This window comes from Melospiza georgiana, chromosome 3, assembly GCF_028018845.1.
Source record: "Melospiza georgiana isolate bMelGeo1 chromosome 3, bMelGeo1.pri, whole genome shotgun sequence".
Lineage (NCBI taxonomy): Eukaryota > Metazoa > Chordata > Aves > Passeriformes > Passerellidae > Melospiza > Melospiza georgiana.
In genome coordinates this window covers 15358015-15374448 of record NC_080432.1, presented here as the reverse complement: position 1 = coordinate 15374448, position 16434 = coordinate 15358015, and the positions used below count along the sequence as shown (strand labels likewise).

Here is a 16434-nt window from a genome sequence, read left to right as displayed (position 1 = left end):
TTTGGTGCTCAGGCTGCACGAGACAAAGTGCCTTTATTTTGAACCGTGTAAGAAATAGTGTGTTTGAAAAACTGGACGCTGAAATAAGCTGTAGGAAGGGGGAGCTGCCTTTCTCATCAGAGGTGTTTAAGATCAGTTCTTAACTCTGTTTATGGAGATACAAAGCTGACTGTGGAGACACAGCACTGCCTGCACCAGGAAAGGCAATGCAACTGAATTTTGGGTGTTTGGGGCAAAGCCCTTCTCTCTGATAAAAGAGCCTTTCAGCAGAGGAGCTCCTTGGCTTGGAATCCTTTGATCTGCAATGACCCAAGGAGGTTTGGCATAAAAAGAGACACACACCACTTCAATTTTCAAGTGGCCACTGGTAATCAGCTTGATCATGTATGAGTATATGTGTAGGTTGGTGCCCATCCATGCTGAAGGTCAGCAGAAGATTTTCTTGGTTTTCTGTTCCCAAGCAGGGCTTTCCCACAGCTTTTGCTGCAAGAAAATCTTCCCCCAAATCCCTGTCTATGCTCAAGGTTAAACTGGGAGTTCCTGCTGCCAGCAGAGCAGTTTGCAGGAGTCTCAGTGCTGTCCTGCACTAAGGCAGAGACTCCTCTGTGACACCAGGGTCCTGGGAGTTGCCCCCGTGGGTGCCCTTTGAGCAGCAGTTCCAGCAGTGTCTTCCTGATTTTCCTTGGGAAGGTTTGAGTCTCCTGGGAGCAGTGACCTGCATAGCTGCAGGCGCTGATTACTGACCTGGGACACCCTACTTTGGCTACCAAATGGGTCACTGGCATTTCTTGTCATGGTAATTTCTGTTCAAGCTGAAATGCAGGGAGGCTGACTTTCATTCTGCATGAAATGTGTCTGGGTTACTCGGATTTTTGGCTTACCCCCTCCCCCCCATGTTCTCAGATCCACCAAAAGTGGAAATTCCTGTTTGTGTGGCAAATTTTGTTTGATTTTCTGGTGTCTGCAGCTCCAAAGCCTGAATATGTCACAGCACTCTTCAATCTTCCAGTTTGGTGAACACCTGAGCACAAACTGCATGGCTGGAAATCCTGTCAGATTTGCAAGGAGTTTTAAAGGGATCCCAAACTGACTTAAATGTGCATTTCTGTGATAGCTGGGCCCTTATTCCTTCCTGCAAACATCCTGATCCTGACTCAGTTTTTGGGCAGAAATTTGCTTTTTCTGGTCATGGGTTTTGGTACTTGTGGAGATAGAGAAGGCAAATTAAAGGAGCTAAGAGTAAGGTATTTCTGCTCCTGTGGTCAGTGTTGATACAGGTCAAAAGTAAACATTTAAATTGGATTTGGCTTCTCACTGAAATAACTGTGAACATTTACAACTCTGAGCTGTTGGCTCAGATTTTTTATAGTCTGTTCTCTTCAATTTTCATTTAGAGTATGCTTGTAACATTTAGTTTTCTAACTGTGTGTGTAAGGAACTTATTTTAATAACAATCAGAAATCTCTAGGTGTTCTAGCCTAATTTTGTTTTAAAAGGGGCAGTTCTGGAGCACTTTTTGAGGCTCTGAAATGAAGTAAACAAAGCTTGTAAGCAGATATTTTCACATGGGACAGTGGGTGTTTTGAATACCCTGCAGGAGAAATGTATCCAGAGCAAAATGATTTGTGTGGTGCTCAACTGGTGTAAATCTCCTGAGCTCAGGGATCTGGGAATGCAGCACAGGAATCAGCCCTTGGGTGTTTCTGCATTCCATGTGTCCAAGGAGCTCGGTGTCACAGATCATCCCAGTGCTTCATGGGCATGTTGTAATCACCTGGGAGTACAGGCTCCTATCCCAAAGATTTTTCCTATTCAAATGGATTGTGGGTTTTGCCATTAAGTTGTGTGGAAAGTGGGGCAATAAAACAAGCCTACTACAGAGATGAAAGTGGTGATAAAACAACAGAACAATGGTTGTCTTCCATTTCTGAGCTCTTTCCCAATTTGGGTTTGTGATTTCCTCTTTTTCCTCAGTTTGTTTCATCTCTCTGTTTTCTGTTGGGTGCATGCTTTGACTATTAAAGTGGATGAGCTGCTATCTAAGCATAGCAGAAATGGTGAAGAAAATCTAATTATGTGATTCACAAAATCTCCTTTCTCTCTTCCCTCTGCTAAACTCCTCTTCTGTGAGATCCCAGCACAGGGAGTGTGGCTTGGTAGCTGCACCCCTTCTGCTCAGAGTCTGAATTTCATGAGTATTTTATTACTAACGGCTCTGAAGGTCTTTTTGTTCCTGTTTAAGTTGAATTGAGAAGTATTAAGTATCAGCTATTAAGTAGCAGGGTATGACAACGACATCTTTTCCTCATGTGAAAATGAACTATCTTCATTGAATAGCTAGGTTTGGGAAAACTCTTTCACCAAATATTGGAAATTAGTCTCTGTTGACTTTCAAAGCTGTGGTAAAGGAGGTAGAATATCATAAATAGGGTGGCTGAGAATCTGCTTTGCTCTTCCCAGAAGAAATCAAACCTGAAATTCCATTTGGATGTCTGTATCTGGGCCTGGCAGGGAATGGCCTTTATCCCAGTGTGATTGTCCAAGTGAAGTGACACTTCATCAAAGATTAAAGTTGTTTAATAAGTATCAGTAAACAACTCCCCTCCCACTCAAAACAAGTCCTTTTAAAGCAAAGGGTCATTTGTGGAGAGAGTTAGAGGCTGGTGGATTACTCAGCGTTTCAGCAGCTCTGAAATTCAGCACAGCAGGAATGAGGTGGTGGCTGCTGTAGTGCAGAAGCAGAGCAGAACCTGGTGAGCACAGGGGTGCTGGGGGAGCAGGGCCTCACTCCCAGCTGTGCCACCAACATGTCCTGTCCCTGTTGGGACCCAGAGTCACTGTGGCCCTCCTGTCCACACAGAGAGCATCGTGCAGTTAAGGAGAGCACGTGAGCCCAAAATTGCTCACTGCTCCTGAAAATGTATCGAGCCGAGTCCTCACATTTCTGTCAGAGGGATGGGAAAGGCCCAGAGGGATGGGGAGCACTTGTGCTTGTGTGACTGGTGATGCAGAGCCCGAGGTGGCGCTGGCTGGGAGAGCCCACGCTCACACAAAAGCCCTTGTGCACTTGCTGCTGGAGCGAGGGTATCCCGGGCTGAGAGCCTCCTTTGTTGGGAGAGCACTGCTGTAGCCAAACTAATATTAACCAGGCTTGTAGCCCTGCTCAATGCCCCACTGTTCCCTGGAAAGGAGCTTACAGAGAAAGGCCCTTCAGTGTGCAGGGAACAGCACAGCCCGGCAGACACGCAGGCAGCCACTGGGACATGGTCTGGGGGCCACGCTCCTGCCTTTTCAAAGAGCTTGTGAAAGAGCTGGCATTACCAAGTGGCCTTTTCATGGGATAACTGGAAGTGCTGATAATTCTCTGTTCAGTCAAGTTTGGTTTGTTCATAAAAATGTAAGCTGGAACTTGAAAGGACAAGCCCAGTTACACATACGTGACAAAGTGACACTGGACAGGGTCAGTTTGCTCTTTGGTGGGAATCAGTAGCATGCAAAATCCTGCATTGATTTTAACTGTTTGGGGAGGAGGTCACAAATAGGATTCTTGTGTATTATTTATATTAACCAAAAAGAGCAATATCATCCCAAATGGCTTTGTACAGAAGGCATATTTGGTGTCCTTGCAGAGACTTCAAACATATCTACTGCCTACAGTATTGCCAGAATGGCTGGGCATGTGCTTCTTAGGATTGGTTTGGTTTTGAGATTAGTGACTTTAAGTTCTCTTCCCTGTTTTAGTTCTGTTGGGGCTGTTTTCAGGTAGAGGAGCTGGAGAAATGCTCACCAAAGGGTCAGTGGAAAAAGTGCAGTGGCAAGGTACAAACATGGTCTGTGTGACCACAATACTCTAATCACAAGCAAAGGGTGACCTTATGCCTTCAAAGATTAAACAAAACAACATGTGGTTACAAAGAGATTTAAGAGTTTATCTGAACAGAATAAATGCTGGCTGCCCAGATTTTTCTTGGAATGAAACCCCTGTGGTTTAATAAAGATACCTAAATTTCACTTAATGGCTTGGCAAACTGCAGAAAATCAGCCCATATGCAGCACCCACGTCTCAGATAGTATAAACCAATGCAGCCCCATTAAAAGGAACTGCACAAACAGCACAGTGCTGAGGGATTTTGTGTCTCAAATCCACTCCTCTTCCTACATTTTTCTCAAATAACAGCTTCCCCTTGGTTTCAGCTTCTCCATGCTAATATACCATATATTGGGTTCTGCCTTCTCCTTTCAAAAAGCCTCCAAAGTCCAGTTCTTAATGTTCATTTTGTCCCAGTGTTTCCAGGTTTTGGCAATATGATCTGATCATGATTTGGTTCCAGGAAAAAAGAGAAGTGAAAACCTGACCATCCCATCTGTAGTCAGCTAACTACGGTTTGCTTTGGGTAATAATTAATTCCACATCTACTTTAGTATCTTTCCATAGTTATTTGGAGGGAAGCTAGACCTTGATAGTGCAACGGCTGCTTTTTTCAGGGTGTGTTCCTCTGCCAGCTCAGATTGCCTGGCAATATAATGGGAGAGACTGCTGTGAAATCACAGATGTGACTGTGCTCTGATTGCAGGCTGATATGAGTAAGAGCCATTATGGAATGGCACTTAAGGCAGACTCTGATTAAACAGGGGAGGTGTCTGGAAACATCAAATATTGGTGGTGTTCTGAACTTCTGACCTTTCTGTTATCCCTGTCACGGGAAGTTCAATAATTTGGGTTACCTTTACCTTTGGGTGCTGAGTGTCTCTGTTCTCCCTCCCTGTCTCTTTGTTCACCCTGTGGGGTGTAAGGTGAGTTTCATCCTCCTGGCCTCCCCTGGGATCAGAACAGAGTGTGCCTCCTCTAGCTCAAGGAAGTCTCTTCAGAAAACTGGCAGTGACTGCAGACTGTTCCCTGACTGTTCCCTTGGTGACATCCTGGCCACTGTCACTTGTGCAGGTGCCCTGATAATCTGTCAGCCTTTAGTAGCAGATTCAGTGCAGGTTGTATCTGGACCTGTTGCTCTTAGCTGTGGCCTGAGTCCTTATGAGAGGAACTCACAGGGTGAAACGTGGAAGTTATGGAACATTTTTTCCATAGATCCCCTGCTGCAGATGTATTACTAAATGCTTCTCTCTCTGCCTCTCCTCCAAAATAAGTATGTTTGATAGGTTATATAATAAAATCCCCATGATATAAACATTTTTACTGGAGCCATTGCTCCTAACAGTTGGCTTGCCCTGGTGTTTGCCAGCACAGTGATGCTAATGATGCTCTGTGCCACTTGAAAGATGTGGCACATCTCCTGTGTCCTCAGCGCCTGGCGCCAGCCGTGCTCCAGCTCATTCCTCACTGCACATACTTTTTCCTAAATAAAAGCAGTCACAAGTTGTCCTGGAGAGCAGACAACACTTAAGGACACCTAATATGTAAACCCTTTAACCATGCAGCACATCCTGGCAGTGCCATCCCCCTCAGGGATGGATTGGAGCTCTGCCCTGGCGCCAGCAGAGCTGCTCCCCACGCTGGCTATGGCAGGGCTGGGACGAGCAGGGAATAAAACAGCTCCAAGGGGACTTCCCCCTGTTTTTCCTGAATGAAATGGCTGGGCAGGGTGGTGTGATCTCTGCAGTGCCCATTTCAGGGTGCTGGGTTTGTCCTTTCCCTCTCCTCCAGCCTCATCCAGTTCCTGGCAGGTTTCAGGTGTCCCTGTGACAGCCACTTAATGCCAGAACACCTTTTGTTTTCTGTGCTCCACAACTCAACTCTGCCTTCTGGTTTGGCTCCTGTTGCCAAGTTTAAAAACATTTCCCTGGCATCTGGTGCAGGTCACCATGACTTTCACATTCAGGAGTGTATTCATGGGACTCTTCCTTTTGCATAAACATCTGCTGTAGCTGAGTTGGGCTGAAATGTGTGAGATGTGTGTAAATTTGGAGAGCTGAAAATCAGTGAGTTGTGACTGAAGCTTCAGGAGCACACAAATGAGGGTGAGGTGCCACAGTGCATTCTCATGCCTGTGCACCCCTGTGTCTGTGTGATTTGGAGGTGTAAGATGGGTGCAAACACAAACAGTCTGTGCAAATGTGCAATAGTTCTGTGTTTAAGCAGTACCTGAACTATTTCTTATGACATTGCTGTCACACTAACAGAAAACTGTGAGCATTAATTAGACACTGAACTTCCAGAAGTTGCTTTTCCTTATTAATTGCCATTACCTCATAGTCTGTTTGGGGCTTTTTTCTGTTTTTGGCTTTTTTAAAGAAAACATCAGATCACTGATTCACATTTTGAGGGGAAAAGCCCAGAATATGGAGACAATGTGCAACATGGCTGAGGAGGCATCAGTGAAATGACTGTGATCAGGAGTCTTTGAGTGCTTTTATCATTTTCTCATTGTGCTAAAAATGAAAGAAAGTGAAGGTAAATACTTGGGAGCTTTCCTGGACCCCTTCCACAGGAGCCACACCTTTGTCCCCATGTAGGGCCTTCCAATTGTTGCAGTCAAGGCCTTGTACAACTCACCAGTCCACTTTAAGACTAGAAAAACAAGAAACAAGTGATGTTTCTGGATGAAGATGCACATTTAAGGTATTAAAAGTATAATTTTACCCTAATTTCTTCAAATTTGCATCACCTTTTAAATCTCAGAGAGACTTTAGAGGGTTTCAAACAAATGGGGTTTTTTCTGGTACTGCTTTGAAAGTTATTACCTGGGCAGGAAATACTGTGCTGGAAAGGGATCTCTTTTCCCCCCTCTTGCATAATTCCAAAGGCTAAAATGATTTTGCTTAAGCATGTCACATTGTCCCACACAAGCAGATCAGTAAATGACCTTTGGCTTGGAATCAAACAGGCAAGTAAGAAAATGTTGAGGTGAGGAACTAGAATGCATGTGCAACTTGTTTGTGCCTCAGAAGTCCCAATAACGTAGGTGTGGCATGAAAAGAAAGATTTCTTAGTATTGTTATTTCTTTAATTGCCACATGGATTTCTTACAGAGTGACTGGAATGTGTGCTCAAGCTGAGATCATGGTTCAGTTTTCTGGAGCTTTCCTTAAGCAAGCAAACAGGTGAAGGTGTCAGTTCTGCCAGTCTCAAAAGACTCCAACTCCAGGGCTTTCTTGGGAGCCCTGCATGATGGGTTTGCAGATTAGAGCCAGAGGAGATTAGGGATTTTCCCTCTAATGCTTCTTATTAGCAGTTTGTATCAAATCTCATTAAAATACATGCATTTTTAAAACTCTCTTTTTAGAAATGATGGCATTTTATGAATGTCAAGGTTCCTTCAGTTATACAAGTGATTTTCATTGTGACCTATAGTATTTTTGTTGCTGTTACTCATTCAGTTTCCACCTTTGGGATTTAGTTTGCTGAGCTATGGTTTGGCTTACCTGTGGTGCTTTTTTCAGCATCCTGTCAGCACAGTGCAGTGCATCTGACTCTACAATGTGACACACAGTTAACAGTAGTAAATTATTGTGTGGCCATGGAAACTGCAGGAACTAAACACATTGTTCAGCAAGGCTCTGAATTCAGCTCTTATTAATTCCTGATCAACACAGTGGTTATTTAAATACATGTTCTTCCATTTAAAATATTTCTGTGATAATGAAAATTATAATTTAGCAGCAATTAATTATAATGATAACATCTCTTAGCACAGAAATTTAATATTTTGAAAGGACTAAATGCAGTCATTGTAGATTTCTTTATTTTCTATTCATGCTTCTCTGTCATTAAGGTGAAATTAGATTTAAACATGAAACCAACAAAAGTCTGGCTTTCTTTCATCTATTCTTCATTCTGATTGCAGTGAGTTTTTACAGAATCATGGTCAAAATATTCTACAGCTTTGACTTTGCTCTCCATGTAATGTCTCAACTTGTGCCTCAGATGAAAAAGAGATCCCACAACCCTCTGAAATCCTCAGTGGGATTCCATAGGAATACTGGCAGTGCAGTCTTCTGGTCTATTCTTGTTTAAGCTTGCTGGAATTCATAGAATCACAGGATACTTCAGGTTGGAAGAGGAGTTTATTTGGTCCAGCACACCTGCTCAAGGCAGGGGCAATTCCCATGCTTAGGGATTTGTTCTCCAGAGTCCCAGCCTTGCATCCTGGCAGGGCTCCTCCCTCCAGGGTGGCATGTGCCACTGGAATTGGTCACCCACAGTGCAGGGGGTGCTCTGGAAAAGGTGGGATGCACCATGCACTTTGCTGTCCTGGGGAGTGCTGAGTGCTGATGCTCATCTCTCTGGGACTCATCTCTGGTTAATGTCACAATTCTGTATTTCCAAACCCCTGGCTAATGAGGCTCCCAGGCTGGGCACACAGGAGCAGTAGGAATTGCAGGGCCAGTACAGAGCAGCTGCATTTCCTGCAGTGCTGAGAAGAGGGAGGAATGCTGAAAGGAAAAGAGACCAACAGAAATAACAAAACCCTCCAGCTCCTTCTTCCTACCTTTGCTTTCCGTCCCACAGGCAAGTGGGAATCCACTGTAAAAACTCTCATTCTGCTGGGTTTGGTAAACACAGAGAAATAAGATGGATCTGATGTAGGAAAGGACCTGGCATGTTCCCTGCCCATGCCAAGCCTTGCTCTCATACTCATTCAGCACTGCCAGTCAGAGAGTGGTTTGGACATGTATAGAAAAATGTTTTTGTCCCCCTCAAAAATCCCCTGGCACTTCCCTGCATTTTGCATATAATGTGTTTTAAAGGACACTGCCAAGACCCCCCAAGACTGTGTGTGCTTGAAACAGTGCAGTGACCTCAGGTTCTCATTGTTCTGCTGTGGGAATGCTGCAGTCAGTGTCCTGGGACAGGCAGATGCTTTTTCCATGCTCCTTTTGATGAAGGGATTTGTTTCTTATGCAAAAGGGAAAAGTGGCAACAAGCACTGACATCAAATCAGCCAGGAGGGGTTTGTGTCCTTTTGTGTAAAATGCCAACAGCACTGAGACATTTTCCCTGCTGCTTTTTAAAGGAGGCCCATTTGAACACTGCACATCATGAGGCCAAAAAGGTTCTCCTTTATTCATCTGTACTTCTGCTATTTTGCTGTAGATAGGGCTTTGTAACATCTTTCTTCAGAAAGGAGCAAGAGAGGCCCAGAGGAGGCCACCAAGATGGTGAGAGAGATGGAGCACCTCTGCTTTGGGAGAGACTGAGAGAATTGGGGCTGTTCAGCCTGAGGAAAAGAAGCTGCAGAGTGACCTGACTGTGGCCTGACAGTGCCTGAAGAAGGCACAAGAAAGATGGAGAGGGACTATTTACCAGAGTCTGGAGTGACAGGATAAAGGGGAATGGCTTCACACTGACAGAGAGAAGGGTTAGATGGGATATTGGGAGGAAATTCTTCCCTGTGAGAGTGGTGATGCCCAGAGCAGCTGTGGCTGCCCCATCCCTGGAAATGTTGAAGAATGGGCTGGATGGAGCCCTGAGCAACCTGGCCTTGTGGAAAATGTCCCATGGCAGAGGGGTGGAACTGGATTATATTGACATATTATATGTCCAACCCAAGTCTGTGATTCTGTGATACAGTTTGGGATTCAGGCCCTGGTCCTTGTGACCATTTTGTTCAGCTGTCATGCAACCCAGGGTAGGTGGTGGTGGTTGAAGCTGAAGGAGTGTGTAGGCATTTCCAAGAGCAGCCCCCAGAAGTGTTAAATCATTTGAATTGCCCACTAAAGGTGGTGTTTCTGCAGCTGCTTTGCATTTCACACAGAAGAGCCAGCAGTTGCTGGGGTTCCTGGAGAACCAGAAGAGCAGCTGAGTGGCTGCTGTTGCTGCAAAGGGCCCTGTGATGGGTGCTCTCCACAGAGGAGCTGGGCACGTTGTGGGAAATGGTTACACTGGTTTCTATTCCAGGCCCCCAAAGTTAAACCAGCAGTTCATCACCAGTGCAGGGAGAGCTGGCACCTGCTTCTCTAAATCTGCTTAAATATGTCATCTTATCTTCTGAACTGAAACAAAAACTATAAATCAAAAGCTGAGTCTTTCTACCAGTTTAATCTGTTAAGCCCGGATGACTTTTATGTTTATTTCCTGTGGGAGGCTTTACAGTAACTTTTTGGAGATGAACATAATCATTCCTGTACATGAATCTGCATCTGGCTTGTGGAAGGTTCATTTTTGTGTTCCTGACACCAAAATGCCATAAACTCTGTGTAAAAATAAAGGGACCTGCCCTTCCACACCCTGCAATGCTTGGCTGGCTCCTGGACATTGTGCTGTGCATCATGTCATTGAGGGAGGTTTAGTGCCATCAAAGAGAGAAAGCAGCAGAATTGTTTGTCCCACATGCTGCATTCTGGAGCTTTCCCTTTTTTCTTTTCCAGAGGATTGTCTGCAGTGAAAGTGGTCACTTGCTGTAACGTTTATTAGGGAAGGGTAGATATTTAATAGGATTTAGCAGCTGGCTGGTGCTTCCTAGTAAAAGCAAAAGGATTGCTGAACACACCCCTGGTTTCTCCACAATTGTCTCCATGTAGCAGAGTGGGAAAGCAGCAAAGATTTTGCTCCTAATGAAATCACCAGCTAAACACAGCACAAACAAAATCCCTTCATTGCTTTGTCATCTTTAACATTTGCATTTGAGTTCTTGTTTAAGTCATGCTGGAGCACGTAAAAGCTTTGGTGTGATCTCACCAGTTTGGATTGGAAATCACTCCACAGATTACTTTGTGCCATAAAATAACCATTAACAAATGCATCTATTTGCATGAGAATGATCAGCTGCTCCCCTCCCATTCCTCCATGGTAAACTGTCAGCAAGATTAAAGTGAAGGAGATGCATTTTTCTAAGCACTGGACCCACGTGGATCATGTTCTCTGTGTGTCATGTGTAAATTCAGCTTCCTGCAGGTTGTGTTCAGTTCTTTCCTTGTTCCTGCATGTGTGTACTATGGACTTGTGTTTTCTGCATTAAACTGTTTCTTCCATTTTTATCAATCCAAATTTTCAGTCTTAACCTGTAATCTGCAGCTGGAGAAAAGCAGCATCCACTGCTCAGTTTATTCCTATAGGACACCTGAATATTAAAAAAAACTTGAATGTTAGGAGAAAATTTCCTTTTCTGTACTGATAGCTAATACTGATCTTTCCTCCTTCCTTCATTTTCTTCCCCATAGGTCAATTCCAATGTATTTCCATTTAGACAGTCTGTGCCTGGCTGTGCATGCTTGTGCATTGTTCTCTGGGCTTCCTGATGCCCAAGGATGAACACAGCATGTGTGGGGACAGGTGGAAAGGCCATCATTTCAGGAGTGTTTACCCAAACCAGATGTTTCTCTCCTCAGCTGATCCTCAGTGGATACACTGAGGTGCATTTTACCCTCTGGGCTATATTTAGTGCTGCATGACTTCAGTGCTTTGCATAGCTGCACACCCCACAGGCTGCAGTCCCACAGGGGTCTCAGCCCAGGGTGGGTCCTGCAGGGCTGTGAGGAGCACCCAGACCCTGCCTCAGCCTCCTTGCCCAGCCTGAGGCACAGCCCAGGGGAGCTGCAGTCCCCAGCTGAGCACACAGCCCTGGGTTTGGACAGGGAATGTGAGGAGCAGGAGCCACCAGCTCTGTTTGTCACGGTGCTGCTGCAGTGGTGACCAAAGGAGCTGTGTCAGAGCTGCTGAGGGCTCTGCCTGCCTCAGGCCAGGTTGTTCCACTCAATCCTGCCTGGAATATCAGAGCTGGGCCATGTCACAGCTATTTCATGTTCTCTATTGCTCTTCCCTTACTCCAGCAAACAGCGCGGGTTATCACAGCACATCTGTTCGTGTTGTTTACTGATAAAATCTTGTTTGATCACCACATTCTGGTCCCAGTAGCTGATCTGCTCTTTCCTCACAAATCTTTCTCAACTGAAAAACCTCAAAGCACAGCTGGAATTTGTGAAGCTGTGACTGTTACTGGCTATTTCACTCCACATCCTTGGATCTGTGAGAAAGCATAAAGTGAATATCCTGCACCCTGAACATCAACAGCAATGGGAATGTTGTGCTGTGAAAGGAAGCTCTGTTTTCTCTGTGCTCTGTGAAATGAGGATATCATCTGGGAAATTCTGGGAAGCTGTGGATAGTGGATATCAGCAGAAATGGTGTGCTTAGAGCAGCACTCAGCTGATCTCTGAGTCAGTGGATGTTGCAGAGCTTCATGTAGGGCACACACTGGATGCTATAATAAAATAATAATCATTTTAAGCTGGAGAAATTACTTCCAGCATGGAAGTATAAGATGAAAACTTGCAGGAGATGGAGCTTTTGGAGTTAGGGATTAAGAGTCATCTGTAATTTGTCTTGCTTGAAGTATTGCAGGGATCCATGGGCAGTGCCAGTGCCAAGAGCAGCTGTCCTTGGGCTGTGCTCAGCAGGGAGGCTGCAGGTGCCACTGGTGGCTGGGCTGTCCCAGACTGCTCCTTTCAGCTCCTTTTTGTGCTCCAGTTTCACTGTTTGGGCTCCTTTGAGAGCACCCCCTTTGCTGTGTGGAGACTTTTGCCCCTTTTGCAGGGGCTGGTGGAAGCTGTCACACACCCAAAGTCATTTTAGCTGTGCAGGGCTGGCAGCAGCATGGCCTGGACAGATTTACCCCTCCATGTGAAAGGGATTGAAGGTCAGAGTGCTGGCAGTGTGGTTTGACCGGTGTGGAAGCGATCAGGGTGTGTGGTTTGAGCAGGAAGGTAAGGGGTAACTCTGCCATGGCTGTGGGCAGAGCTGCTGCACACACAGGCCCTGGGGCCCACAAGGGCTGCACTGCTGCCATGTGGGAGCACCCAGGGTCACGGGGCCCAGGCTGCTCCCAGCCAGCTCCTGCACCCTGCCTTTCCCAGGGCAGTTACTCAAACACATTCACCATTATTCTGGCACAGCCCTATTGAGTGTGTGACAAGGGGGTGCTGTATGTGACCCCCCCCTTGTCACTGTCCCACACTGGGGACTCAGTGACTGAGCTCTGAGAATGTGGCTGCATTTTTGTCAGATTTTTTCTCATCAAATTAGTGGAGGAAGAATGGTCTCCCCTCAAGCGAGGAAGGGGTTAGATGCCTGTTTGTGATCCTGCCCAGCTCAGTTTATGCTTTCAGTGTACCAGCTCTGGTTTATTTACTGAACTCCTAAACAAAGTCAGTCCTTGATGCATCACAATCCCAGTGCTGGGGTTTGCAAGCCCCTGTGTGGTGGTGGCATTGTCATGGGGCCTTCCGCAGAAAGGAAATTTCCTTCCCAGTGTTGCTCCAAGATAAGTTGGATTCTCTATTATTGATACTGCTCGGAGAGCGCCTTCCCTTTTCCTGCTCTGAGTGTTTTGCATGTTGCTCATTTCTCTTTACCCTTGGGAAACAAATGTTTTCACAAGCTGTAGGACACTTGGAGCTCCACCCATATCCTCTCATTTTAATTAATCTTCAAAATCCATAACTTGTGTTTTTGAAAATATGAAGGACATTTGTCAAAACCATCATATGAGGTTTGTAAATAGCACTCAAGACCCATGGTTGGTGTTAAATCCCTGGAGTCACCGTTCATGGATGCACCTGGCCCTTACTGTGGAGGTTTTTGCACATTAAGAGAGTCACAGTTGTGTTGTTTGCTAAACCAAATTGTCAGGGCTCTAAGCACCACATTTCTGTGCCTGTCTTTCTTTATTTGAAACATACAACCAAAGTTCCTTGGTTTTAATTCTGTGTTTGAACCTGAAACCCTAGAGCAGAAAAATAGTTTATCAGTTAGAAAGAGTTGATAAAAGCATTGCAAAAACCTGCTGTCATTGTGAAACACCATGTAGAAATAATCAGGAGAGGTTTTAACATGACCAACCCCAGTCACACCAATTTCCACATGGGCTTGGTTTGCTTTCCCACGTTGTGGGAGTGCAAGAGGTAAGAAGGGCTGTGCCTTCTCCCTCCAGGGGCTTCTCTGGCTGAGAGTGTCAGTGCAGAATTAGAGCTGTGCTCTGCCTGTGCCAAGAGCAGGATAAAGCCTGGCCTTCCTGGGTGACTGCCCCATTAGGAGCCTGAAAGAGCTGCTGTGTCTCTCCAGTGGCATTTTTCTGACCTAAGTTGCTGGTTGTCCCCAAAAGTTGGCAGTGGCATGTGGGGCCTGGCCCTTGTGTGGTGCCTCAGCGTTTTCCCGTGGGGCTGCACCCAGACAATCAGGGATGTCCCTGCTTGCTGTAAATCAGAGCAGAGAAGGAAAGAAAGTGAAAAGCCATGAATGGCTCCAGCACTGAAGCTGACTGTAGGCTCAGCACGAGGAGTTAGCGCTGAGCAGACTCTCACACTATTTTGCGGCGGTGGAGGCGGCAGGGAGGAGGCTCCACAGAGGATGGGTGGGGATCAGGTGAGAGGAGCTCGGGCAGGAGCTGGGGCGGGGGCGGGAGCCGGAGAAACCGAGCGGGCCCCGCAGCCGCTCGCTGTAAACAGGAAAGCGGGGCCGCCCAGAGCACGGCTGAGGAAACGGGAAGGCAGAAGGGGAGAGGCAGCGACTGGCTTTGAACTCTAGAGTAAAGAAAACACTCCTAAAGACACCGCCATCAGCGCCTCCAGCCAGGCTGGACTCCCATCCTCTCCCTCCCTGATGGCTCACTGTGCTTCAGGATGCTGAGGCAGCACTCAAGAGGAGAAGTCAGTCAAACTTTCTCAGGGTTTTTTCCCCGAGTCCTCACTGCCTGAAAAATGCACTTTGTCCTCCTTTGGGGCCACTGGGAGTGCTGGAGTGGGAATGCCTTCCCACTCAGAGCCACATGGACACTGTGCCCAGGAGGGACCTGTCTCCCCTGGCCAGGAAGGGCTGCTTGCTCTGCTGGCTTCCTTGACTTGCTTTCAGCACCAGAAGATCTCAAGCTGGTGTCAGTTGATACCATGGCTCCAAAGGTTTCACAACATGACTTGATGTGTCACTGCATTTCCCACAGTGTGTCTTTCATCTGTTCAAAATTAGGCCCTGACTCTTCATCTCCTCTTACTAAAGCCACATGGATGTTCTTTTCCCATTCTTTTCTTTCACTGTGATCCCGAATTGGGAGAATTATTTGCAACCATAATTTTTGACCAAATATTTTTTAATGGTTGGCTTTAAAATGGTATTTGATAGCTCTTTTTTTTTATATGATATTTGTACATCCAACTCTATTTTCTTGGTCCTGTACATTGGCATTTCTCTTTGGAATGAATGTAAGCACAGGGACCACTGAATGTTGTGCTTCTGTGTAGAGACTACAGTGATTAAATAAACAAACTTGCTGAACTGTTCTGGGGCTTGTATGAGCTGGTGAGAGGAGACAATTTCTGATGGATTTTTCTTTAAAAAGCACCAACTATTGCAAGGTTTCTCTTCTGTGACTCATTATAAAAAAATACTTCAAGTAAAGGCATGGATTACTAGACAAGTAGACATGCAGATACAGCATTCCCAGGCACTTGCTATAAATAGTTCATAAAAAGTATATTTAAAGCTAAAGACACTGGCTGCAGTTCCTGCTGATCTCCTGTTCTCTTAGTCCATCACAGGGATCCTCTGCTCCATACAGAGTAAGGGCAAACACAAAAATGCAAACTGTCAGTTCACCCAAAGCACATTGTTTTGTCACTAACCCCAGTTTTGACAGTTTTCCAAGCCACATTTGTAATTTCACACCTTAACAGGTAGGTAAAAGCTGTTAAAAATGGGGCAGTTTCAGGGCAGTAGATTTCAGAAATAAATGGGAGGAACTGAAATCTTAGGGTGGAGTTTGTGCAGTTGTGCAAACCACCACCCTGTGCAAGTCTGCTCTCTCTCCCACTCACCACCATTCTGTTATCAGATTTCTCTTCTTACTGTCCTTTCTTATTTCACTTGGTCCCCAGCTTTCTGTCCCCTTCACTCTCAGCATCTTTGTCATCCCCCATCACCATGATCAGATTTTTGCTGCTGTTCCCAAGGTCCTGGAGGCAGTGAGTGGTTATGAACATGCAGGGACCATGACAGGAAAGGAGCTCATCCTTCCTTTGGGAGGACAGCATCCACCAAACCCCTGGGCAGCCACATCTGGAATGTTCTCCATGTTTTAAGCAACATTCTTGGAGCTTTCAGAGCTGGGGCCACTGCAGTTTAGGATTAATCTGTCTTCATGTCCTGTTTCTGTACATGCCAACATCTTTACAGAGGAATCCTATCTGCCTGGGAAAGCAGAGCTTCCATTCATCTGTGGCTTCCAGAGGCCGAGTCAGAGCACCTGTGTTTTGACAAATTTGGTCTGTAGTATTTCCCAGCTCACTGAAATGACTTTTGGCTAACAAGGCTTCATCCAAAGCCCTTGGCAAGAGAATGTAACCACAGGGATGTATAATGTTTTCTGTCTGAGAGCTCTGGGCTTGGCAGATAGGAGCTGGGTAGGAGTTTGTGAATTAATGTGGACTGCAGTGAGCCTGTGCAGTGAGAGAGCTCTCACAGCCAATGTTTTCCTCTATAAACTGTTGTGA

The 16434-nt window shown here is 45.8% G+C and overlaps 1 protein-coding gene across 5 annotated transcripts in view; it reads left to right on the top strand.

The window, feature by feature from the left end:
* SPTBN1 (spectrin beta, non-erythrocytic 1) overlaps positions 1-16434 on the top strand; it is a 115912-nt gene that overhangs the window by 51506 nt on the left and 47972 nt on the right. The gene's annotated exons all lie outside the window — the stretch shown is intronic.